General features: G+C 43.4%; 1 long non-coding RNA gene across 2 annotated transcripts in view; it reads right to left on the bottom strand.

Annotated features, from left to right (window-relative positions):
• Positions 1 to 12,163: 12,163 nt before the first annotated feature.
• Positions 12,164 to 27,496, bottom strand: part of LOC107123942 — a 22,134-nt gene continuing 6,801 nt past the window's right edge. Inside the window, exons 2-5 of one of the 2 annotated variants that reach the window (XR_001482964.1) lie at positions 23,526 to 23,655; positions 22,876 to 22,952; positions 13,203 to 13,309; positions 12,164 to 12,319 (exon numbers count right to left, since the gene is read on the bottom strand). This is a non-coding gene — a long non-coding RNA (uncharacterized LOC107123942). Of the gene's footprint in view, positions 12,320 to 13,202; positions 13,310 to 19,100; positions 19,919 to 22,875; positions 22,953 to 23,525; positions 23,656 to 27,496 lie in introns of those variants that run through there. The other variant, XR_001482963.1, reaches the window with a different exon arrangement.

Here is a 27,496-nt window from a genome sequence, read left to right as displayed (position 1 = left end):
CGAGAAGTTCATCTGTCTTCTGTCCACCTGTTCATCGACTATAAAAGACACATCATGAATATCATCTTCAGTGAAGATTGACTTACTTTTGTGTAAATTCATTTATTGTTTGTGCACACTTGCAGCAATCTTTGGGTTTCGAGCAAGGGAACCTTTACCTTTACCTAATGTCAATATATTTTTTCTTTTTTTGCTGTTGGGTCACAGCTGACTTATGCCCCCCCTGGGGGGGGGGCAAAGCAAGAGACATTCAGAGGTGATTTGCCACTGTCTGCCTTTTCGTTGCAACCCTGGATTTCCTTGTTGGTCTGACATCCAAATAGTAACCGGGGAAACCCTGCTTAGCTTCCAAGATATGACGGGATCAGGCTAGCTGCACTATCCAGGTCAGGGCTATGGACATTTCTACAATCACTCACACTGAAAATACACATGCCATGGGTTCGCAGGAGCAAAAGAATGATTCCTCCCAGCATCATTGTCTTAAACCTGCTTCCTTAATTTCCTTTGGGTACAGGGATGCTGAACAACTAGATTCAAGTCCATTAGCACCTTAGAGACCAACAATATTTTTGAGGTATGAACTTTCAAGAGTCAACGCTCTCCTTGTCAGATTTGGAGATGCTGAGAACAGTGCAGTCCAACTCAACAGCCTTGTGCCAGGTTCACTGCTTCCACCCCCTCACTCACAGATCCCTTTGCAAAGTAAGTGCAGCTGTGGGGAAGATACCAGATCTGACTTCTCTGCTCTTCCCACCTCTTCCTGCTTCTCCCCTTTCTGGCTCCCCATGGCATTGCAACCCATCCTGTCAATATCAGATGGTTCCAGAACCTTACTCATTTCTGCTTTAAGGTGAGCCAGCCAAGTTGGGGTGCCACTGCCCGGACTCTGTAGGTCCTCCACTTCACCACACATCATAGGGAGATGTGTGAATGCCTTCAAACTGAGGCGTTTGCGTGGTGTACCCCTCTTCCATCCATCATGCAGATAATGCACAATCTGATACCTCTCCCCCCTATCATTTTTCTTTTTGAGGAAGAGAAGTTGCCTATGTGAGGTTTCTGTGTGATTGTCTGTCTGTATGGACACCCCAGCTCAGAGCTCAGTGTATGAGGACATCTGGTATTTTTTAAGTCATCTCAGGCAGCTTCCTGGAGAGGCGGCATAAAAATATTCTAAATAAATAAATAAAATCTGTGTGATGGAGATGAGGGCACACCACTGCTGCTGTACCACATGCATGCTTCAAGTAATGTGTGAGGTGGAGCTGAGTGTTTTACTCATCATGATATACACACAATTGATGTGGTCTTTGGTGCATTTTAAGCTTATATTTGTTCCAGTGGGTGCCACTGAGGTGATTTATGACCAGGAAAGGACGTAGTTCAGTGGCACAGCATCTGCTTTGCAGGCAGAGGGTCCCTAGGTTCAATCCTTGGCATGGATGGCTTCAAGAGGGAATTGGATAAACATATGGAGCAGAGGTCCATCAGTGGTTATTAGCCACAAGGTATAGATAAGAACTCTCAGTCTGGGGCAAGTGATGCTCTGTATTCCTGGTGCTCGGGGGCGGGCGACAGTGGGAGGGCTTCTAGTGTCCTGGCCCCACTGATGGACCTCCTGATGCCACCTGGCATTTTTGGCCACTGTGTGACAAAGTGTTGGACTGGATGGGCCATTGGCCTGATCCAACATTGGCTTCTCCTATGTTCTTATGTTCTCTTATGTTATGTTCTCATCTCCAGTCAAGGGACCTCAGGTGGCTAGTGCTGGGAAAGACCCCTCTCACTTGAGACCCTGGAGAGCTGTTGCTAGTCAGAGTCTTGGCAGTACTGAACTAGATGGACCAGTGGTCTGATCAGCCTGACACAGGTTCATATGTTCCTCTCAGCTTCCCCCCATTCACTTTTTCTTCTTTGTTGCCATCTTCAGTAGTGTTCTTTATATAGTATCAACTAGATGGACCGGTGGTCTGATCATCCTGACACAGGTTCATATGTTCCTCTCGGCTTCCCCCCATTCACTTTTTCTTCGTTGCCATTATCTTCAGTAGTGTTCTTTATATAGTATCACAGATCACTGTCAGCAGAGGGTGACTTTCTTTCCTTCTATCCTGCTACAGACCCAAAAGCCATCCCAAATGATGCTCTTGGGGAATGAGGGAAGAATGTGAAGGGGAAAGCAGAGGTCTGTGACAGGCAGGAGGAAGGAGCTGGCAAAAATGCCAGTGGAAATATTAGGTGGGATACAGCCAGGGTGAGAGGATTTTCAAGAAACCAGTTCTCACATCTCCAACTTCCAGGTTTTAAACAGAACACGTTCTATTTCAGTATTTCAGATTTTTTTTTAAAAAAAATGCAGTTTTTCAGAATGTCTCACCCCCTCCCCAAAAGAACCGCCAACTCTCTGCCTGTATTCATCACCTGTGTGACAACATTTCCCTTAAATCTCTTGTTCACACCTTATTTGGGCTACAGAGGCAAAGTGTTTTCATTTCCTCAGGTCAAATTTATTCCCCGAATCACAGTAAAGAGAGAGCCAGTGTGTGGGTTTTTGTTGTTGAGGGTTGTTGTTTTTTTGACTGGAAATGAGGGATGTGAATTCTACACATAGACCATTATTCTCTTCCACATGTATTTTCTTTGTGATTTGAATATTTAGGATAAATAGAAAATACGGTTAAAAATGTTCCACAGAATATTTGGGAGACACACAAGCTTGTTTGTGCCTCCAGAATTCCTGGACGTCATGCTTTACTGCATCAAGTCAAGAGGCAGCCAGGTACTATATCATCCTTGAAACGGCAGTAAATCCTGTACTAGAGAAACCATGCCAAATTACGTGACAAATACTGCCTGTTCTCTTTTGTGCATATTTATAAAAACAGGCTATAATTGCCAAGCAAGCTGGTTGTTTGAAGACACCAATTCACGTTATCCTGAAGAAACAAAAATTAATATATATATTCCTGATACCTTCTGAACCAGCACAAGCAAGCTTAAATGGGTCAGAATACGGCTCTTTTGACAAGGTGTTTTGATTAAATACTACAAGGGGGAAAATTAGTGCTATGAGGTAATTTAGAATATGCCAACCTATAGTGGTCACTTCAAGACCACTTCTGACACTGAGTAGAACACCTTAGACAAGAGATGGTGTGTTCAAGATGAACTGTGTAACCTCTCTAAGACTCCCTCTACATGTTCATCGTGGGCAATATTGCTTCTCATTATCATTGACATCAGCACTCAGAAAGAATATCATGAAAACAACAGAAAATAGACAAGGGGAGGGGTAGAGTTCCAACTAATTTCAGTTTCCAGCTGAGATAGTGATAAAGACACACCATTACTTCATAGCAGCTGATGTCATTTCCCACCATCATTCTTAGCCTAAGAATTCAGACTGGGTAGGAGCAAGTACAGACATCAAAAGTACGGTTGAAGGCTCAGTCTTATCATTTGTTTACAAGGATTTATTTGTATCATTTGTTTATAAGGATTATATCCCTCCCATCTACTTTAAAAAAATCAGGGTTTTAAAAAAATAAAATGTAAATTTGAAGAACACATTAATCATAGAATCATAAAATCATAGATCTGGAAGGGACCACCAGGGTCAACTAATCCAACTCCCTGCACAATGCTTGGATCCTAAGGGTTGGACTCAATGGAAATTTCCACTGATGGGGGAGGAATGATTTCCTACTTCTGCTGCAGAGCAGACCTCTGACTCTCCCTCCATGTTGTTCCTGGAGTTCCTGGCTTTGTTCACTCATCCACCTCCAACCCTTTTTTCAATGATTGGACTGTTGTGGTCAAACTCCCCCTCCCCCTCCAAAGTAGAGTGGCTTTGTTTTCTTTTTTCAAAAAATGGCACTAAAAGATCAATATATTGCTAGAGCAACAAATAGGCTTAGCAAGTTATCTGAATTCCCAGTCTTCCTTAAGAAATAAGTCTCTAGTCTCTTCCCTCGCAGAGATTTGCCTTTTTCTTATATCTCTACAAGAGGATGGAGACTTACTTTTTTTAAAAGTGGAAGCTGGGAATTCACAGAATCTGCTAAGCCTATTGGTATAACACTCTAGCAATATAGCAATATTTTAATGCCTTTTATTAAAAAGGAGAGTGCTGTGATGCCATGAATGACACCACCAGCGATGATAGCACCCTCTCTTCAAAATCCTCATTAAAGGCATGTGCAGAAGAACCATTCCCAAACTGGTTCTGATGCATAAGATCGTCTCCCAAGAAAATCAAGAGCAAGTTGAGCATGTGCAAAAGCCGTTAAAAAGGTGTAACTCCATTTAGGATTGCACAGTTCAATGATTATTTTAAGATGTCTGTATCCTGCTACATGACTCAGGCTGAACCCTTGGGGTTTATGCGGACTGGACCAGATTCGGTAGATTTAATGCCACGAGACCCACTCATTAACCACATCCAGTTTGCTTTTTAATAGATGAATAAAAAACTTTTTTTTTTGCTCCTCTCTTTTAACTGATGAGTCTTTATTTTTCTAAGCTGGGGGGGGGGGTTGGCTAGGCAAGGAGGACTTCAGGAATTTGTTATAAGGTAGCAGTGATGTACTTTTCCTGCCCCCCACCAAAATGCCCCCGCATCTTGAAAGTTTGTTTTCGTATCACCATTTATATTCCTGAAGAATAGACACGTCTTTCAGTCTGCCGCACCACTTTGTGACACTTGGATTTACAATGTTCAAGTTTAAGTCTCTAGCCCCTTGCAGTCTGTCAAAAATGGCTTCTCCGTCCATTTATTTGTGTCTTGTGCTCTCAGTCTGAATATCTTTTTGTAAATTTATACTTGACAAGCCTCGTATTTCAGTGGCTGGCTTTGTTTCACAATCTACCTCAACTTGCTCTGTTGCATTAGCTGAAACAACAAATTTAATCCATGATGTCAATTGTAAATTATAGTGGAGCTGCAGTGGATGGCTGACATCACTAAGGTCAAGGCCACGGAGGGGGGGAAAATCAGCCATATAATGGATTCAAAGGTTCTTCTTTTTATTGGTAGACAGTTCGCATTACGAAAACCATATTAGTGTTAGGCACCAAATTATGTGAGCCCTTTAGTCACATCCAGTATAACAATGCATCGTAAAATAAAGCTTCTATGATATGAAAATATATATCAAAGGAAGTCTGTAATGTGATTATATTACATATTTGCTAACAGGGCATTACTTTCCAGGAAAGATTAATTGAGGGGAAACATTTTGAACTAATCTGGAAGTTGCTAGGGTTTGACGGAGAAGATTAGGAGGTAATATTGTGGAGAAAACACTTATTTGCATACCTACCTAAACTACCTCGCCATTAAAGTATCTAAATTACCTCAGTGAATTCTGAGCACAGGAGTAGTTGATGAATTGCTTTTGCATAAATGCACTTTCCCTTTGCTGGAACTTAATTTTGTGTATAAAAGGCACACGAACACACTGAACAGAGCAACCAGTGAACCCTCTCAAGAAGAAAAATGGAAGTCTGGAATTTTCTCTGTAATGAAATGTTTCCAAATGCTGCTTGTATTTATAAGCACCCTTAGAGTCTCAGAGGATTTGCCCAAAATGGGTTATTCTCCAATAAGGAAAAAAGAAGTTAATGAATCATTTTTTTTTTCCTGGGTGAAATTGTTTATTCTTGTTAATTTGCAGTCTTGTTTTCGTCGGTTCTTTTTTATTATTATTTTAACGTGAAAATTCACTCAGTTTAAAAGCTCATTTGGTGCCAAAGGGGAAAAATGCTTTGTACAATGCAGACCATAAATAAATATGCTGGAGAATCAGAGGTTCCCATTCCTCATATTAGAAGTGGTTTTGTAACTGGTATCAACAGTATCAGAATCTCAGGAATCTCATTAAGGAAGCAACATTTTGTTCTTGTTTTCAGAGCATTTCACTTTGTTAAGCAGTAGATGAGATCCTAGAGTCTGTATGGAACATTTGAAATCATAATGCTTTCCAGAGTACCCAAGGCAACAAAGGGGTACTCCCTTCTTCCAAGTGAGAGGTCTTGCTTTGGAGGAAGGATTCTTGGAGGAAACATCCTCGATGGGGGCAAGTTTCCTTCCTCTGGAGCAAGATGGCTTTGTTCACAAGGAGCCAGTTTTTCAATTATGGGGTCAAGTATTTGTCTATCTGTTTGTCATTGTTGGAGCTGCGGTGGCTCAAGTGGTTAAGACGCTGAACTGCAGGCTGTGGAAGAGTAGTTCAGCAGTTCGAGACCCGAGTTGCCGCATGACGGAGTGAGCTCCCGTCTCTAGTTCCAGCTCCTGCCAACCTAGCAGTTCGAAAGCGAGAAATTGCAGGTAGATAAATAGGGACCACTTCGGTGGGAAGGTAACAGCGTTCCATGCACCTTGGTGTTTAGTCATGCCGGCCACATGACCATGGAAATGTCTTCGGACAGCGCTGGCTCTTCGGCTTTGAAACGGAGATGAGCACCGCAACCCTAGAGTTGGACTCAACTGGCTTTCGAGCAAGGGAACCTTTACCTTTTTTACCTTGTCATTGTTGAACAGTCTGCTTCTCAGTATTCCCAACTGTGCTGCATAATGTAACTGGCTTTTCCTGCAGCCACGGCCACCATTTTCCCTGCCACACCACTGGAAGAAGAAGAAGAGTTGGTTCTTTATTCCCCACTTTCCTCTACTCTAGGGAGTCTCAAAGCGGCTTACAATCACCTTCCCTTCCTCTCCCACAACAGGCACTTTGTGAAGCAGGTTGGGCTGAGAGAATATGGACAGAACTGTGAGTGGCCAAAGGTCACCCAGCAGGCTTCATGTGGAGGAGTGGGGAATCAAACCTCGTTCTCCAGATTAGAGTCCGCTGCTTCTTAATCACTACACCACTCTGGCTCTCGAGCAATGTTCCCTCTAAGCTGTGGAGTCTTGTGAGCAAAAATTCTACTCTGTGCGCTGCTGGCATTAAAGTTGTAAGCGAGCGATTTGGCTACTGCATAAATTAGTTTGCTCTGGAGCCACCCTTCCTGAGCTAAGACAAAAAAGTGTGAGCCGGAGGAAAAACTGTGAGCTAGCTCACACTACCTCTGCTTAGAGGGAACACTGCAAAGGCTTTTAAAGGGTTTAAAAAATCCATGATTGATATAATACTATTGTGATCTAATACTCTAACAATATGTTTCCCTAATCACTGAAGCCACCGCTGTCTTCTCTAGGAGGGAAGGCAGCATGGTGTAGTCCGATCTCATTAGATCTCAGAAGTTAAGCAGGATTGGTACTTGGCTGGGAGACTACCAAGGACAGCCTTGCAGAGGAAGGCGATGGCAAACCTCCTCTATTTCTCACTTGCCTAGGAAGCCCCTTGCTGGGGTCACCATCAGTCGGTTGCAACTTGACAGCACTCTAGAGTCAGATTCGACTGGCTTTCGAGCAAGGGAACCTTTACCTTTACCTTTACTAGCTCACACTACCTCTGCTTAGAGGGAACACTGCAAAGGCTTTTAAAGGGTTTTAAAAAATCATAATTGATATAATACTATTGTGATCTAATATTCTAATGATATGTTTCCCTAATCACTGAAGCCACAGCTGTCTTCTCTAGGAGGGAAGGCAGCATGGTGTAGTCCGATCTCATTAGATCTCAGAAGTTAAGCAGGATTGGTACTTGGCTGGGAGACTACCAAGGACAGCCTTGCAGAGGAAGAAGAAGAAGAAGAAGAGATTGGATTTATACCCCGCCCTTCACTTGGAGTCTCAGAGCGGCTTACAAATTCCTTTCCCCTCCCCTTCCCACAACAGACGCCCTGTGAGGTGGGTGGGGCTGAGAGAACTCTGAAACAAACTGTGCCAGAGCTTGTGACTGACCCAAGGTCACATCAGCAGGTGCAAGTGGAGGAGTGGGGAATCAAACCCGGTTCTCCCAGATTAGTTGAGCAGGCTTTCGAGTCACTCGCTGCCAATCAATCAGACCTGGAGATCAGCTCACATCCAATCGTTTCATATGAATATGGTAGGTTTGACTATCAAACACATGTGACACAGAATTTGCAGAATCCTTAACTGTATCCATCCCAGTATGTGACCAAATTAGGGTATCCTTGATTTTTGTTTTGTCATGGATACTAATACACAGCCTGCCACTCTTCCCATCAGGTTGAAATAAAACTCTAAAGTTTGCTGCAAATATATCTAAAATAACTATCTCCTTAAGTTTAACACATGAAGCTAAGATAGCATGCTGACTAAATGCACAACCTATGTATGATCTTGAACATTCCGCTTTCCATTTATTTAAATTATTCATAACATACCTTTCCCTTTAACAGAAGCCCAAGGTGGCTTACAGAGATATATGCATAGCACAACAAATTCAACAATAAAAACAAGCACAAGCCCTTAAAAACAACACACATTTATTTATTTGATTTATCAGGCTGAGGCTAGGTAACAAGACAGGAAGTGAACCAGATGCAGCTGATAGAAGGCACACAGGTTAGCCTGCTTTTAATGTTAGCCTGCGAGAGTTGGACTATAAGGAAGGCCAAACGCCAAAGAATAGATTCTTTTGAACTGTGGTGCTGGAGAAGACTCTCGAGAGTCCCCTGGACTGCAAGGAGATCAAATCAGTCAGTCCTAAAAGAAATCAACCCTGACTGTTCCCTGGAAGGCTAGATACTGAAGCTGAAGCTCAAATACTTTGGCCACCAAATGAGAAGGGAGCACTCACTGGAGAAGACCCTGATGTTGGGAAAGATTGAAGGTCAAAGAAGACGGGGACGGCAAAGGATGAGATGGTTAGACAGTGTCATAGATGCAACGAACATGAAATTGAGCAAAATCTGGAGGACGGTGGAAGACAGGAGGGCCTGGCATGATGTGGTCCATGGGGTCGCAAAGAGTAGGACTCGAGTGTGCGACTGAACAACAGCAATGTTAGCCTGTTTTTCCAGGAGCACCCTCAAGCTCTTAACTTGCTCTGAAAAAGCCAGTGTCACTCCATCTGGGACATGTGAATTCTGTCCCTCTAGACACTTGTTAAACCCATTTGTTATGAAGGCTGGATCTGACATAAATTTCACTTTGTCAGGCCAGGCCACGTGTGCCATAAAATGTAATGCCAGGTACTGGGGAGATAAACTTTATAAAGGACATAGGCAAACCCAATTAACAATATTATTTTTTAGCCAAAATACAAACAAAAACAATTGATTCCTAGCAGTGAAAGCAATTGATTTACCGGGGAACCCACAAAACCCCCAATAAATGTATTTTGAACCTGGCTCTCTCAGTTTGGTGTAGTGATCATGGACTCTAATATGGGAGAACCATGTTTGATCCCCCACTCCTCCACATGCAGCTGCTGGTGTGACCTTGGGTCAGTCACAAGTTCTCTCAGAGCTGTTCTCTCAAGAGCAGTTCTTTCAGAGCTCTCTCAGCCCCACCTACCTCACAGGGTGTGGGGAGAGGAAGGGAAGGAGATTGTAAGCCGCTCTGAGACTCCGAGTGAAGGACAGAGTATAAATGTTCATGTATATGTCTCAGTCCTCCACTGTCAATATGGCACTGTAAGGACATTATGATTCTGATTGTGCAAGTGTATAATTCAGGAAACAAGTGCCTGTGAAGGTATGGTCTCAGACAAATGGAAACTCATGAAAACTTAAGCCATAATATCTTTTTGAAATATTGTAAAATGTTTTCATATGGATTAGCTTTCCATGGCCACAGTTAAACTGGTGGGGGTAGGCACTGAGATCCAGCAACAGTGAAGTCATTCCTAAGGATCCTTGTGATGATCAGATGAGGTCAACTGAAGTTTGAATAATCTTGTTGCTGGCAGCATCTATTTAGAGTTTTGCTCTTGCTTGATGAATGTCTGATGCTTGATCAAAACAAACAAGCTGCACATTATTCCATTAGCAGGTTTCCATTTTCTCTAACGCTTTTTTGCGATTTATTAGTGTTATTTATGTTAATGCACTAATGCCTTATTTTACATATTTTACAATACCTGCTTTCATCGTCCTTTAATAATGACGGAATGGCTAGGTACTTCGGATCAATAAAACCCATATAGTATTTACAAATCCTTTTAATGAAAATGCAAGGTCACATAATCTATGGGCTTGATCCTGCAGTCTTGGAGCACTCTGAACAAAGCCCAGATCTGGGGATGGAAGGCCATAACCGTAGATTATTCATTATGATGAGCATATATTATATTCTGAGGGGGCATCACTCACTTTATCCAAGACAGTATGCATGTTTTTTTCTTTTCTTTTTTTCATTGTTAGGTGGCCCTTCAGAAATACTGCAAAGAGTGGCAGAAGAGAAAAGAAAATGTGCATTTGTCTGAAATTTTGTGGTGTAATGTTGGGAATTTGTGGTCTGATTCAGGAGAACCCCCCCCCCCGTATAGTGCCTGTGGTGCTAAGGACAGGGGTTCCCTCCTAATCAGAAACATTATCCCCCAGGTTGCTTTAAGAAGAGGTAATAAGGAAAAATGCACAACACAAAACAATACATTTGCCTATCTTTTCACCATGTTGTTGTTGTTAACCATTCAGTTGTGTTCGACTCTTGGCGATTCTACGGGCCAGCTCTCGCCACGTTTTCCAATCTCATGCGGTTTCTTTGCATTGGTCCATGTTCAGGCTGGAGTTGACTTTTATGGTGCCTAGCCACCGTGTTCTTTGGTGGCCAGGTTTCCTTTTGCTGCTAACCAATCCAAGCATACCTGCCTTTTTCTAGTGAGTTCTTCCACATGACATGGCTGAAATAAGTCAGTTGCAGTTTTGTGATTTTTCCTTCCAAATGGCATGTCTGGTTTTACGTGCTCCAGTACTTGCTTGTTTGTCACCTTTGCTGTCCAAGGAATGCGCAGGAGCCTTCTCCAGCACCACGGCTCAAATGAGTCAATTTTCCTCCTTATTGGGGCCTAAACCAGTCTGGAGGGGGGCAGTGTTGTTATTTTCAAAATGTTTCAAACTTTCATTAGATGCAGCCATTGATACCTCTTATTCTCTTTTTCCCTTTCAAAAGAGGAATTTCTCTTTGTAGTTTTCTGTTACACCACATTGGTGCTCCTCCATGTAGGCTTTCTTTGATTGTTACACACCACAGAGTGGCGCTCCAGCAGGAGGACAGGAAGGCTTGGAAAGACATTGCCTGACTCTGAGTATCTGCAGTGTGAAATTCTTAAAAATTTAAATGTTAAAATCCTTAAAATCTCTGCGAATTTATCTTTGGGTCAAGATTCAAAACGGACTCCTTTCCTAAAAAGAGGGAAAGAAACAGATTGTTGGCCTTAAGGGAGAAACTGCATAAAGAGGAATTAAGGGAATTCCTCTTAACAATGCCAGAGAGGGCTTTTTGGATCAGCAGAACAGTGCAAAGGGTAGGGTTGCCAAGTGTTACCTACCTTGCCGGCGGGGGACTCCTGTGTGACGTCATGACGCCAGGCACGCTGGGGGTGGGGCCACGACCATACAAGGGAAAACCATAGAGTTTTCCCTTGTATGGCCGTGGCCCCGCCCCCAGCGTGCCCGGCGTCATAACGTCACTTCCCTGTGATGTGCACGCTGGGGCGGGGTTCCCCCCCGGGGCCCAATTCCCTGGTGTCGGGGAACAGGCCTCTGGGGCGGGGGGTTTTCCGCCCCCCGGGGGGACTTGGCAGCCCTAGCAAAGGGGCTAAACCCCTCTTCCCCACCTTACAGGCCTTATCCATATTTCTCCCCTCCCTGTGGCTGCTTTTTTGCAGCTAAATGGCATGTTGGGGGATCCGGTGACAGATCTCCAACATCAAACGTGATTCGGCCCTAAATTTTATACTGCTTTAACTGTTGTGATGTCCTTCAGAGCATTCTAGATATTCTAGTTTGTTGAGGTGCTGAGAAATTTCTGCTGGAGGCTCATAGCCTACTTACCCACTCTCATCAAAGGAGTATAATCCCAGTGTGCCTTGTCTGTAGTGTAGCCAGATATTCTTGTACCACAGAACAGCAATTATTTTGGGACAACTAATGAATTCATTGGAAGCTCTTTCCACACTTTCCTAACATCCCAGGATATTTTGGCACACAAAGATGGCATCCACATGGCAAAAATAGGTAACAAATACCTGATATGTTGTCACTTTTAAATGAATCTTCAACAATTCAGCCTGAATTTTAAGGGTTTTTTGTTTTTAATTAAAAACACACATAACAAGATAGTCTGGTACATTTCAATGTGTGCATTTGCTTGGGTATAACAGGTGCATTGCTGACACATGCCAAACCTTCAATATCTTGGATGCACCCGCATCTCAGAGTTTTTGCACCTTACTGCTTCTCCCTAGTGCCAGAAAACAAGATACAACAATTGTAATGACATTGTTTCGGTTGCTACTTTAAAATTATGACAAGCGTAGCATAAAGACCACAAGAAGAAGAATAAAGACCATATATCTCAAGCAAAAAACCTAAAACCAAAACCAACTTTTTCTTAAAGTTTCACAGCTGAGTTTAGTTTCAAAGGAAAGGTCAGGTTTTAAGACATACACAGTTACACAGTGCTCACTGAACCATACAGCTGGCTATTATACCAATTCCACGCTTTCCAGAAGTGTATTAGTACAGAAATATAGAAATACATCATGTCAACAGCCTTGCCTTAAACACTGGAACGCAGAGGCCCTTTCTGCATTAAGCGTAGCTGTAAAATGCCGTGAGGCCCAAAAATGCATGAGAAAACCAGGGGTTTGAACATAGCCATGCTTGTCAACTAGGACTGCCAACCTCCAGTTGGGGCCTGGAGATCTCCTGCTATTACTACTGATCTCCAGACATCAGAGATCAGCTGCCCTGGAAAAAATGGCAGCTTTGGATGGTAGACCCTATGCATTACTTCCCTGCCGAGTTCCCTCTTTTCCTGAAACTCTGTCCTCTCAGGCTTCCCTCCCATATCTCCAGGAATTTCCCAACCCAGAGCTGTCAACCGTATCATCAGAGAGGCAGGAATGGCTGTGGCTGACCCGTCAGTGGACACTTAGCGAACGGAAGCCTACTCAGATGCACTCAAGATGGTCTCATGCTGGTGGAAAATGCCGTTAGTCACAGCTGACTTACGGCGACCCTGTAGGGTTTTCAAGGCAAGAGATGTTCAGAAGAGGTTTGTCACTGCTGCCTCTCTGTAGCAGCCTTGCACTTCCTTGGTGGTCTCCCATCCAATTACTTACCAGAGCCGACCCTGCTTAGCTTCTGAGGTCTGAAGAGACTGGGTTGTCTGGACCTATTCAAGAGGGCCTATTCCCAGGAAACTGGGATTCTTCTTGCGAAAATCTGGCTGAAAAAAATTAAGGTAAAAAGATGCTAGGAATCGGTTCACAAAGTCCTTTCTCCCTTGCATTACATACAGTAGCTGCCAAGAACAGAAACTGCCTTCATGAGAAACTGTTCGTGTAACGCTGCCCACTTGAGTTCAGTTTATTTTAACTATACCAGATGAAAGATTTCACCGATCTGTTTGAAATCACTAGCCTCTAACCAGGTGGAGAACTGCTTCATAACATGAGGTTTTTTGTGTTTTTTTTGTATTCTTGGCAGCAAGAAGAATAAACAAAGCTGCCTTATATTTATTCAGACCTGTGGTCCATCTAGCTTAGTATCGTTTACATTGTGTGGCACAAACTGTACAAGGTCTTAGGTAGAAGATCTTTCCTAAGATTTGCTATCTGAGATCTTTAACTGGAGATGTCTGGCATTGAACCTAGAATCTACTGGGGGCAAAACAGAGCCATGGCTGCTCCCCAATATATTGACTTTTGGGACAGCATCAGGTCTTCCACACAAGCTCAGAACTCTCAGTCTACAAAGAATTAGCCTCTACTTCCAGCTGCAGTGATAGCGAAATTCCTCCATCTATGCAGCCATTCCATCTATTTCCACCTAGACAATATCTCATATTTTACATGTGACTGGCCATGTAAGCAAGACTGTTGGATCCCTCACCCAAGCGAAAGGTCCACTTAATCAGCACCTCAAACTGGTCCCTTATACTACTCTCCCTGAGAAATCCACTGATAAAGCTGAAGAGGGGGTGCCCTTGTTAGCCTGTCTTTAACAAGATGGTAGATTATACTTGTAAGTGAAATAGTGTGATACTTTGTCTTCATAAAAGTATTCTGGCTCAACTACTGTCCAAACCACATCATATCTCCTTTGGGAAAGCCAGCCATCTCACAGAACTTTAGGTAAATGGCCTGATAATTCTCACTTAAACTACAAGCATGTACAACATTTTGGAACCTATATTCCTAGATTGTTAGTCCAGAATTCAACAAAACATCATACTCTCTCCGCATGTCTATAATGGCTGAAAATTTCACACCAAATGGATTTGAGAGTTGAACATGCCTTGTCTGACAACTGGGATCACCTGTAAGCCAAATGTCTAATCTGTTCACCTGTCCATCAATGACCTGGAATGGCTGTAGAACACTTTTGCACCTGCACAGTAACAATAGCAGTGAACTTTGACAAGGGACTTTTTCAGGAAATATAATAATGGAACCAAAGTAAAGGCATATGACCAACAAAAGAGGATTTATATATTTTGGGGATAGAAATAGGGCTGAGATAAAAATCTCAGGTTACCTTATAGGATTCCATTTCCCCACAAGTCAGTCATTTCACAAGATCATTTTGCAACCTCTATGCAAGAGTAGAGACAGTAAACAGAATTTACACTGGCAGCACCTCATTCTACCCAACTGTGCTTGCCTGCCATTACTATTCCCTGGATTCACTATAATTGAGACACAAAGTATTCTGTGATACTGAGGGTGTGGTTCAGAGGTAAACTGATGATGGTATGAGCTCCAACTCTTCAGCTGCAATCCTTCTTCTAAATCTTTTATACACATTGAAGGAACTTCAGTTAAAAGCACCTCCTCCATTGGGGAAAAGAGACAAAGTGTAACTAGGAACTCAAACTGGTCCATAGATCAAATGCACCATTGTCCATGTGCATCGTCATCTAGATAACACCATACAACTATGGTGATCAATGGCACATAGATTATAGCTTGTGATAAAGCAGAGACACTCCATGGATCATATCCCACCTTTCCATACTATTGGCGTTGGTAGCTTCCTCTGACGCAAGGAGCCTCTCACCAACGCAAGACAATATTCTGCCAGCAGAAGAGGTTCTCTCATTAGAAGTTCCTTATGCTGCAGGAACACAGTGGTGCCAGGAGTACAGAGCTGTAGGATCCAGCTCAATATTTCAACTATGTTGTCAGTCATGGGAAATGCCAAAACACCATGTGTTCATACATGTTTCCTTCCCATAGCTGCCGTAACAGCCTATTATGTTTATTACATTTACTGACAAAATATATGTATATACAACATTTGAGCCTAAAGCCTCTAGTCTAGATTTTCTGTTGTTACCTTCCTTGATGAAAACATGGACACGCGACTTAACTTGCAAGTGATTGCTGGGTGTTCTTGTGGCCAAGTAAAAGAGTTTAGGAATCTTGACTTCTGGGTTCTGCCACTGACTTGGTGTGACATTGAAGAAGGTCACTTGTGTGCCTCAAGTTTTAACCATCTGTGAACTGTCCTGATGTCCAAAACGTGTCATGAAGATTAATGAATGTTTCCAAAGCAATTTTTGGCATATTTGAACTAAAGTTCAAGGTACTTCCTGGGAGTTCAGATTCCCCTTGACCTTTTAGCAATTTTCTTGAAGTTACCAGTAAGACATTGTATGGAACTCAGAGTCTGCTGGTTTGATAACTCATTTATTATTTTCTGACAAATGTCTTTTAAGTCCATCATGGGGACAAAAAAGTCCTTCTGCAATTAATGTCTAGATTATTAAATTCAAAATTCTGTACCATGTAGAAATTCACTTATTGCTGTAGAATGACACCCCCCCCACACACACAACTTTTATTCAGTTTTTAGTTCATTTTATTCAGTTTTTAGTTCACCTGCATTGTTAATTGAATAACCATTGGTATGAATGCACAGACTAATTTACAATTTGTTACTGTCTTTCAGTGTTCTGGTTTTCATTTATAATCTGAATTCTTGATCTCAGTCTTTTATAGCAACCCATAAATATAATAATAAGTATAAATAATATATGTATTCTTTATACATACACATGTATGATCAAGACTGTTATGAATACATTTTGTGCACTCTAAGAGATATACAATTACACACCTATATAAGTGATAAAATTATAATTTATTTTTGTTTCCTCCTACAGTATGGTACCAAAGGACATTACCAGTTAACAATGCACAGAGGAGGTTTGGTTATGTATATAAACTGACTCACATACCTCTTAGTGTTCTAAATAAATTTTTCCCCGTTGCAAAGCAGAATTCGTGTAAGTGCTAACTGTTGTTAAAACCTATGAATGATGCCATTCTTTCAATAATATATATGACAGATGCCTGTGTGAACATATAAGGAGCATGACACAGAGGAAAGAAAAGTTGTTTTGTGACATGTTGATGGAATATGGGTTGCACAGTAAGCATGTCAGAGGGTGATGAATGAGATGCTCTACACCAGAAGCCTGAGCCAGATGTGTGAGCGCATAGAACACGTTGGTGTGTGTCCTAAATGACTTGTCTACTTTGTGAGAGTGAACAGGGAGATCTTTACTTGTGTTCAGGCACTTCATTCCTCAGCTCCCAAGTCAACACCTTAAAAAAGAATCTTTTTCCATGTGCCCTCACCCAAAACAAAGATGTTTTCATTGAGATACTCTAAAATCTGTCCGGACAATTTTATTCTTGCATCTGCGGCCAGGGGACAACTCAATATATTATATTCGACAGTTTCTTCAGAGTATAACATATGCTATCATAGATTCCTTTCACAGGAGCCACTGCTTCATGTGGAGGTACACAGATATGCCTTCGACATGACCCTAGGAGCCACTGTTTCATGTGGAGGTACACAGATATGCCTTCTTCTCCTCATAGATATGTCACATATGAGGTAACTTTCCCTGCCTTGGCAGCCAGTAAGATTTGCTATAATTTTGTAAGTGATTACTGTTTCCTGTCACAGAGAATGCTGTTTATGACTGAAATGTCCTGATAGAGCCAACATTTAGATGAGGCAAATGGCTTTTGCCATAGTACAGTCACTCATAAATGTTGGATTCCATCCCATCCAAGCCAGGGGGTCTCATTGTTATTCAAAGTTAATAATGAAATTGCTTTGCCTTTAGCATAGAAGAAAATGGTTCCCTGTAGGATAACAATCGTAAGAGGGGAAGTGTTTGGCCAAATAAATTATACTGAATTAGAGAGTACATGTGGTGATCCGTTTTGGAAAAAAACCAGTGTTGTTCTCATAGCGAAACATTGAACAGTTAGGCCCCTAAAGTAGGTCCCCTAGAAGGTGACCATCTATAGCAGGGGTCCCCAACCTTTCTGAGTGGGCACCTCTGGAATTCTGACACAGGATGGTGAGCACAACAACAAAATGGCTGCTGTAGGAGGTATAGCCAACCACAAAATGTCAGGAAGTAAGGTTATCCGTAGCTCTAATAGTATACGTAACAAAAGCCTCACCTGGCCCCACCCACTTTCTAAAACTACTTGGTGGGTGTCAGGAAAGGTGTCATCGGGCGCCATGGCACCCACAGGCACCATGTTGGGGACCCCTGATCTATAGCTTATAGTGATGATTCTAACAGGGTTGCCAATCCCCAGCTGGGGGCGAGGATCTCCTGGTTGGGAGCCCCTCCCCCATTTCAGGGCTATCGGGGGATGGCTGCTGGGAGTGCCATTATACACTATGGAGACCAGTCCCCATCTCCCTTATAAATAAAAGCCGAATGGTGGTGGCACTTCTCTAGAACATTCCAGAGGCTCCAAAATCAGTTCGCTCTCTGATCTGTCATTCAGAGGGTCTCCCTATCCACTGGCTGCTTTGCCTGAGTCCTGCCTCCAACATTCTAAACATTTTGCTGTTCCTCTCCCCCCCATAGCCAGTCAGAACACAGAGGTTATTTGCATAGGCAGCCTCATTGGCCTCTGCCTTGGAACACAGAGGTTGTTTGCATATGCGACTTGATTGGCTTTTGCCTCTAACATTCTAAACAGTTTTGCTGTTCTGAGGTAAAATGTGTCCAATCTCCAGGTGAGGGCTGGAGATCACTCAGAATTACAACTGCTTTCCAGATGGCAGAGATCAGTTGCCCTGGAGAAAATGGTGGGCTCTGTATCTTTATATGTTGCTGAGGTGGCCCCCATATGACAGCCAATGTGACGTAGCAGTCAGGGCTTCAGAGCACGGAAGAGGCTGCAGGTGTGTGGGGGGTGGAAAGCTGAAGAGTGATGGGGAAATAAAGGTAGGTTGATGATTGGCTGGGAAGGAGATAGGGTTGCCAAATCCAGGTGGGGAATTCCTGGAGATGTGAGGGATGAAGCCTAGAGAGGGTGAGGTTTCAGGAGGCATGGGACCTCGGACAGGTACAAAGCCATAGACTCCACCCTCCAAAGCAACTATTCCCTTTTGGGGAACCATCGTTGCCAATCTCCAGGTGAGGGCTGGAGATCACTCAAAATTACAACTGTTCTTTAGGTAGCAGAGATCAGTTCCTCTGGAGAAAATGGTGGACTCTGTCATTATACCCTGCTGAGGTCGCCACAGCAAATTGACACTGAGTGTCCAAGGATGGGGCACCCGCCCAGAGCCTCTTTCTAGAGGCCGTTGTATTTATTTCCACAACGGGCACTTTTCCTAGTAGGGTATAATGGACAATCGATCTGTGGGTATCTCGGGCTCGGGGGGGGGGGCTGTTTCTTGAGGTAGAGGCAACAAATTTTCAGCATAGCATCTAGTGCCTCTCCTCTGTGCGAAAAAGGTGGCTTGAAACTCAACATCAAAAAAACTAAAATCATGGCATCCGGTCCCATCACTCCTTGGCAAATGGAAGCAGTGACGCGTTCCTGGGATCCAAGATCACTGCAGACAGTGACTGCAGCCCTGAAATTAAAAGACGCCTGCTCCTTGGGAGGAAAGCTATTGCAAACCTAGACAGCATAATAAAAAGTAGAGCCATCACTCTGCCAACAAAAGTCTGTATGGTCAAAACAATGGTATTGCCGTTATTTTGTTTCTTTCTTCTAGGACCTGTTTCCAGAAGCCTTGTATGACCGAGCAGGACCACCAACAATGAAATAAGTTGCTTGTGGAGCCACCTTTCCAACATTCATCGCTGTACTTTGGATGCATGTGTTTTAATCGGGCTGGGGAGAGGTACCATCTAGTAAGAGTCTTGAAATATTGTAGTCTAATGTTGAATACTCTTGATTTATTTGAATGGGAACCCCAGATATCTGTCCAGCGTTGGAGAGTTATGTCAACCTTCAAGTCTTTTTTCGAGGCCATCATGTTGGAGAGAATCTCACATTTTTCTGTGTCCCAAAGAATTTTATACAAGATCGATAACAACCCTTTAGATCTGAAGGTTGATTTGCTGAGAAGTTGTTCAAAGGATGTTCTAGGTCTTATCAAGGTGTCCGTTTCCTTTACTCACTCTATGAGACTCCGAAGTTGGTAGTCCCGTAACCAAGGTACTTTAGTTTTTACAATCACTTCAAATTTCTGTTTAGTCAAGAGTTCTCCTTTATCGGTGAGATCTTTTAAACATCTTATGCCCGCAGATGTCCAGAGTTCATATTCTGTGAATTTGGAACATCTGTATAACATGGTTTTCATGCAATACAAATGCGCCAACACTTGATAAGTGGATTAGTAATACATGGGTCCAACACAGCAGGGTGGGTTTTCTTTTTGCTATTTGGGGGCAAATACTTGAAAACAACCCCATGCAAGCTGAAGGAGAAGAATTAACCTCAAGGGTGATCACACTGAAATCTAGCAAGTTTGGCAGTCTCGGTTCAGGAAGCTGCAAGGGTGAACGAGAGGAAAGGAAGACACATTATCACTGGAAAGAAAAATGCAAACTAAAATGGACAATCTCTGGACCAAAAATATGTTTATGCAATTTCCACAACACAATTTCCAATTAAATAAAAAATGAGATTTCTTCCAGGCGTTTCAGACATTGTTAACGTCTCATAATGATAAACTGGTGTGTTCTTATCCTACAGTTATTCATAACGAACAGGTGCTTCAGAAAGATGTCTCTTTGTGAATGTTTGATGGGAAAGGATTACCTTTTTTTTTTTCCTACGGTCTTTTTAAAGACAGACAAGAATGAATTGGCCTTGCACTGCTGATCTCCACCGAGCCATTTATTTAAAGGTTGTAATGGGGCAATATATAAAAGTTATGACAATTCCAGCATTGTTCAAACTATGTAGTAATTATAAACTTATTTGCATGCTTGTTTCAACTTGACAGAGATACCAATCATACAGCAATATGTACAGATATGCCAACGTTTCCACAGTGCAACTGTATTTGGAGATATATCTGAAGGCTTTTTCCAAGGGGAGGGAGCATTGTCTTTACAGAATGGAAGGAAACTCTTTATTTACTGACGCTTAACTAGGGTTTCCCAACCTCCAGGTGAGGCCTGGAGAGCTTCTGGCATTGCAACTGGTCTCCAGACTGCAGAGATCAGTTCCCCTGGAGAAAATGGCTGCTTTGAAGGGTGGCTCCTACAGCATCACACTCTGCTGAAGTCCCTCCCTTCTCCAAACCCTGCCCTCCCCAGGCACCATCCCTAAAAATCCAGTGCTGGCAACCCCACCCTTAACTGGCCTAAGGGCACCATTTCCTGTTTTGTTGGGAAAGCTGGGGGAAACTTCAGTAAAAGTTACGTTATCTGGCACTCTGGGGAATGGGGATTGCTGGTTAATCAAATGTGCTGGATGCTCGAGCTTATTGCTCTTCCCTGCCTCCTTCCCAGCTGATAGGGTTGCCAGGTCCAATCGTTGCACTGGCGGGGGTGGGGGGTGGGGGCATTCCGGGGGGGACACGGGACATTGCACAATGCATTGACATCACCTGAAAGCACGTTTATTTATTTATTTTAGATTTATAGGCCGCCCTCCCCACAAGCGGGCTCAGGGCGGCTTACAGATGAGGCAAACATGCCAATAATTAAAACATGGGTTTTTTGGTACGTACCTACAACTGTGATCCCTTCCTTGTACTCAATAATTAAAACATTGGCAACATTGGGGGTGACGCTCTGCTTTTTGGGCAAAATTCTATGATTAAAAACGGCCTCAAACCATGGAGTTTTGCCCCCAAAGCAGAGTGTTGCACCCCCCCCCCCCGGATGTCACTGATGCGCTGACGTCACTTCCGGGTGACATCAGCTCATCACGCATGGCATTGGGGGGGAATTTCCTCCCACCGGCCAGCAGCCCATGAAAGCAGGGGATCCCCCACTCACACATGGAGAATGGTATCCCTACTAGCTAAGTCCACAGCAACCAAACCCCACTGCATTGGGAGCGTGATGGCAACAACTGCCATATTAGCAGGGCCCTTCCCCTATCAGCTATGGAACTACACTGCATAGCAGGCAGAGAAGCGAGCCAGCTTCCCAGGACCCTTCCAGTCAGAGAAGGCTCCCAACAGCTCGAGGCACATTGAGAGGGAAGGAGGCACCTGAAGATGATGTCAGCTGGTACTAGTGCCATCTGTCAGAAGCCCAGCCAAGGCTGAAGGCAACAAGCCGATCAGCTGGAGTGGGCACACACACATCTGAAAACGCAGGGGGGGGTATGACAGCTGTGGAGGGTGGAGCTTGATGATGGTTCAGGTGCCAGATAAGTGCTTATAAGTGGTCAATCAAGTGTACTTACTAGGCTTGGGTAGCAAAAATGGGTTTTTCTTCCTTCCTTCTGTTTTTCTCAGGTCTTCCTATCTTTAGTTGTGAATGTGAGGCCTATTCAGGTCACACAATCTACATGACTTGCTGTAGGATACTGGCATATGGATTTCCCATGCTACCTACTTGGTGTTTCTCCCCCCACAAAGGAACAGACATTGCGGTCTCTTTGTGTAATGCCGCCATGCAAAACCAAGAGTGCAGGGAGTACTTCAGCAACAGCAATTGTGCACTCGAATCAAAAGGACTTCTTTGTAAACAAATATATGTGGGATCACGGCCTCAAAACATTTACTCCTCAGTAGTCTTGTTAAAGGAGCTGCGGGGGCTCAAGTGGTTAAGACGCTGAACTGCAGGCTGTGGAAGGTCAGTAGTTCAGCAGTTCGAGACCCGAGTGTGCCGCATGACGGAATGAGCTCCCGTCTCTAGTTCCCGCTCCTGCCAACCTAGCAGTTCGAAAGCAAGAAATTGCAAGTAGATAAATAGGTACCGCTTTGGTGGGAAGGTAACAGCGTTCCGTGTGCCTTGGTGTTTAGTCATGCCGGGCACATGACCACGGAAATGTCTTTGGACAGCGCTGGCTCTTCGGCTTTGAAACAGAGATGAGCACCGCAACCCTAGAGTCGGACTCGACTGGCTTTTGAGCAAGGGAACCTTTATCTTTACTTTTTAGTCTTGTTAAACCCAGCCAACTTCTTTTGTACAAATAGTTTTTGGACCATGGCCATTGTGAGAGAAGGACTGAGTGTAATCAAGAGCGAATGTTGGCTTTGATGGTTTCAGGATTTTATTCCTCCATTCCAGAAAGGGAAAAATAAACATCACAATTGCTGTAGCATTGCAGGGTTGCACTGAAGCTTTCCTACAAGTTATCACACGCTTCTTTGCTGACAAACCAAACAATCTGGAGTCTCTCTCTCACACACACACAATCAAGTGCTAATGTATAACAGCAGCTGAAACAAAAAAGGGGGTGCAATTTTTGCAAAGCCTCAATGCTGAAGTATTTTTGCATATAGTACTTCAGTAAATTTATTTATTGACTTCATTTATACCTCTGCCTTTGTTCTTACTGGGGTCCCAAACCGTCTCACATCAATCTCCTTTCCGCCATTTTATCCTCACAACTGTCCTGTGATAGAATGAGACAGGTTAGGATGAGAGTATGTCACCAACCCAAGATTCCACGGCAAGCTTCCCTGGCAGAGAGGGGATCTGAACCTGGGCCTCCTAGATTCTAGCCCAACACTCTTAACCACTACGCCACCCTGGCTTTATGTAAAGCAAATACTGAAGAAGTGCCTATTTATGTATACTCTACAGTTCTAATCCACCACAGTAAAGAAAATGGTAGATCTGGGAATTGGATTTTATTACAGTACATAACATAACTTGAAAGTTTTCCAAAGAGGAGCAGAAATGGGCTTTCTGGACCTCGTTTTACCCAATTAGTTAACATGATAAAATTGCAAAGACAATACTGGAGGGATTCTTTAACTACGACAGGGGAGAATCCCGCAATCTCTGAGATCCTGAAACCAAGATGAAAATAAGGAAAACACTGAAGAGACAGGGCTCCCCTGGATGCACATCAAAGAAGCAAGCCACTACTTTAATTTGTTTATTTGTGATATTTTTAAAACCCACACTCACCAGCATGTCTATTCAATGCACACTTTAATACAGGAACTGAACAACAGCTTACCCTTTCAGCAGTGCAAGCAGCTGTAAGGGAACTTTCGATGAATGGAAAGATGGTGAATGAAGGCAAGTTACGTCTGGTTCCAGAGCAGGAAACAGCTGCGGATTAGACTTCTTGAGCACTGTTTTGGGTTCTAGATGTAAAGTAAGAAAACAGGGCACAAAGGACAAGAAGACTAGAATAGTAGTCCTCAATACATACATATGTAACAACTACTTGCATACCAGATAACAAAAAATCAAGCATCTGAAACATCAACACCATACATATCTACTCAGAAGTAAGCCCCCTTGTGTTCAGTGGTGTTTACTTCCAGGAAACCATGTGTCAAGACTGCAGCTTGAATTTGCTATGGCCAACTGCCATCCCCAGAGGATGAAAAATTATCTGTTTTTATTGGGACAACTTTTGTCAGCAAAAATATATGCCAACTTTTGAGTTACACAGAACTCTTTAGCAGGACTCTGGAAGCAATTCTTTATTTATTTAACAGCATTTATATTCTCCTCAAAGGCGACCCAAGGCAGCTGACATTGTTCTCCTTTCCTTCATTTTATTCTCACAACAACCCTGTGAAGTAGGTTTGGCTGAGTGTGCGTGTTTGGCCCAAAGCCACCCAGTAAGCTTCCATGGCACAATGGGGATTTGAACCTGGGTCTCCCAGATCCTAGTGTAAGACCCTAACCACTACACCACACTAGCTCTTCTATGTCCCACTTCTGTCCCAAAGGCTGGACAGAGACAATTCCAAATAGCAGAAAGCCATATTCACAAAAAGAAGAAGAGAAGAGATTGGATTTATACCTGCCCTTCACTATCTGAAAGAGTCTCAGAGCAGCTTACAATCTCCTTTCCCTTCCCCTCCCCACAACAGACACCCTGTGAGCAATGCTCCTTCTAAGTTGTGGAGTCTTGAGTGCAAAAGTTCTACTTTGTGAGCTATTGGCATTAAAGTCATGAGCGAGCGATTAGTTTGCCCTGGAGCCATCCTTTCTAAGCTAAGACAAAAATGTGTGAGCTGGAGGCTAAAAAACGGTGAGCTAGCTCACACTAACTCAGCTTAGAGGGAACACTGCCTGTGAGGTAGGTGGGGCTGAGAGAGCTCTCTCAAGAACTGCTCTTTCAAGAACAGCTCTGACAGAACTATGGGCTGCCCAAGGTCATCCAGCAGCTGCACGTGGAGGAGTGGGGAATCAAACCCGGTTCTCCCAGATTAAAGTCCACAGCTCCTAACCACTACACCAAACTGGCCACTATACTCCTAACCACTACACCAAACCACTACATCAAAATGGTTGTTTGAGTAATAAAATTGGGAAGATGTGCTTGGCCACACATTTAGGACTGCAGAACAGGTGCCTTTTTGGTACTAGAAATATCCTCCAAATTCACAAGACTTTGTCCCTTCCCCACAGAAAAGCGTTGCAATATGCAAAATCCTAACCCTGGAAGTATGACTGCATCTTTTAAGGCTCACGCTAAGCATTGTCTTGAAAAGCTATGAAATGTTGATAAATAGCTTTTCATTATGAAAGCCTCATTCTTCTTGATAGTCGCACCCAGGTGAATGTATGGCTCCAGGCCTTCATTTTAAGATCTCTAAGCCGAGACATACTGTACTCACAAGGCTCGGATATCTGCAGGCAGTGACTTGCAAATGGGGAGATTACGCAGCTGCAGATACCATTTCAAGCCCCGTTCTCAAAACTACTCCAGGAACCGGCTCGGATGCAGGTGCCATAATGCATAGCAATGCAACTGCCTGACTTTAAGGGGGATTTGAAAGCCAAGCGATCCCATGACATGGATGATATATTTCGACTTCAAAGCCAGGAACGAAGGAATTTGTTTCTGAAGAAGAGAGTATGGAATTTTTTTAAAAAAAGCACGTACCATCTAGGAAACTAATTGCACTAAAGTATTTCTATAATGCCTTTTTCTGTAATACTCAAAAAACTTTGCATAGCTTTTTTTAGCCACTGTCACAATGGGCCTATAAGGTAGGCCAGTATTATGATCCCATATTGCAGATGTGAGGAGTTTTTTTTAAAAAAGGAAGTGAGATTGGAGTAGAGAAGAGGTTACCTGAGACCTCTTTCCTACAAACACTACTTTGGTATCCCATCCCCATCCCAGTGACTTTGTTAAGAAAAACAGCGCTGGCTCTAATTTACCTGGCAGGGGAGGGAACAGAAAAGAGCCTAGCCTGTTGGCTAGTCAGCAGCCACTGAATAAAACTTAAGCTGACTTTGTTCTCCTACTGCTCCATGTATTTTTAAGGCCTGGGAGTGCCCAGAGGAATGCCTGTGTCAAAACTTTTTCACCTCAGGGTCACAGCCTGGTGCTGGCAGGAAGATCAGTCAGGAGAGACAGGAAGGCCTACTCCATGCTCAGAAGCCTCCTCTTTCCCCTTCTCTTGTCCAATGTTATTGTACTTTGGGGGGGGGGGTACTGCAAGCCATTTTGGGTCTCCGCTGGGGAGAAAAGGGGGATACAAATCAATAAAAGATCTGCAATTGGTGTGTAACCTGGTCCATAAGGTTGTATGCTTGCCAAAGGCCACTTGGTTAGTCTGTGGCTTAGGTGAGGCTTGAACCACAGATTTCCTGGTTATATCCTCTCTCTGGGCAAAAGGGAAGCCAGTTATCTTTATTTCCCTTTAACAAAATGTTTCTGGAACTGATCAAAACAGGAGTCAGGAGCCATTCAGGAAGGTCACTCCTTTTACACTGTGTATTCCCCTTCCTGACGGGAGGATATCACTCACCCATCTAAATCTTAAAGCCACGTCAAGCCCCAAATTAGCAAACGTTACGCCTGATAAAATCCATCCCAACCACCCCCCAACAGATGCTAGTATCAGCTGCAGATCATTTACTCCAGGGAGTTTCAGTACTCTAAGGTCTTGCTTGGCATCTTAATACTGAACAGATCTATCTGGGAAAAATCTCCACTGATTTCAGCAAAGAAATAAATAACTTATTTCCAAGCATGCTTTTCTGGGACAGCAGTATGAAAATTGATCTCAGGGGGGGAAATGGTGCATTATGTAGGAAATCCGCAATGCTCCCTCTAAGCTGTGGAGTCTTGTGAGCAAAAATTCTACTCTGTGAGCTACCGGCATTAAAGTTGTGAGGGAGCAATTTGGCTACTGCATAAATTAGTTTGCTCTGGAGCCATCCTTCCTGAGCTAAGGCAAAAATGTGTGAGCCGGAGGCTAAAAAACTGTGAGCTAACTCACACTAACTCAGCTTAGAGGGAACACTGCACAGGACAGGTTAAAAGGCTTCCATTTGTCTATTACTGCATGCCGTCATTCATTTAGGAGGAGAAAAGGATGGGTCCTAATTGGAAATGTTTCACATTAAAGCAAGCGACTGGTTAGTGATGCACCTTCACTCACTTGCGCAGCTCCCATCTATATCCACATGGGTTGCACAAGGAATTTCTTGGTTGCTTATTAATTTAAATGAGGATTAAGGAGAACTTGATTGTGCCCTCAATGTATTACTTATTTTACTTCTACCACACTTTTGTCCCTTTTACTTCTACCACACTTTTGTCCAGAGTAGGAAACGAAAGTGGCTTGCAACATTCCTCCCATCCTCTATTTTATCCTCAATAATTCTGTGAGGTAGGTTAAGGAGAGAGGGTGTGACTGTCCCAGATCGTGGTCTGACATTCTAGCCACTATACCATGCTGGAACTTTATTTATGGGGCTTGCTTTAGAGTGAACACATCTCAGAGCAGAGAATAATCTGTGTACCGTGTACTGCAGGCTGTGGAAGGTCGGTAGTTCAGCAGTTCGAGACCCAGGTGCCGCATGACGGAGTGAGCTTCCGTCTCTAGTTCCAGCTCCTGCCAACCTAGCAGTTCGAAAGCAAGAAATTGCAAGTAGATAAATAGGGACCACTTCGGTGGGAAGGTAACAGCGTTCCGTGCGCCTTGGTGTTTAGTCATGCCGGCCACATGA

Source organism: Gekko japonicus, unplaced genomic scaffold, assembly GCF_001447785.1.
Source record: "Gekko japonicus isolate JY-2015 unplaced genomic scaffold, Gekko_japonicus_V1.1 scaffold1535, whole genome shotgun sequence".
In the NCBI taxonomy this organism is placed as follows: domain Eukaryota; kingdom Metazoa; phylum Chordata; class Lepidosauria; order Squamata; family Gekkonidae; genus Gekko; species Gekko japonicus.
The sequence above is the reverse complement of the archived record's forward strand: the minus strand, read 5'-3'. Positions and strand labels throughout refer to the sequence as shown.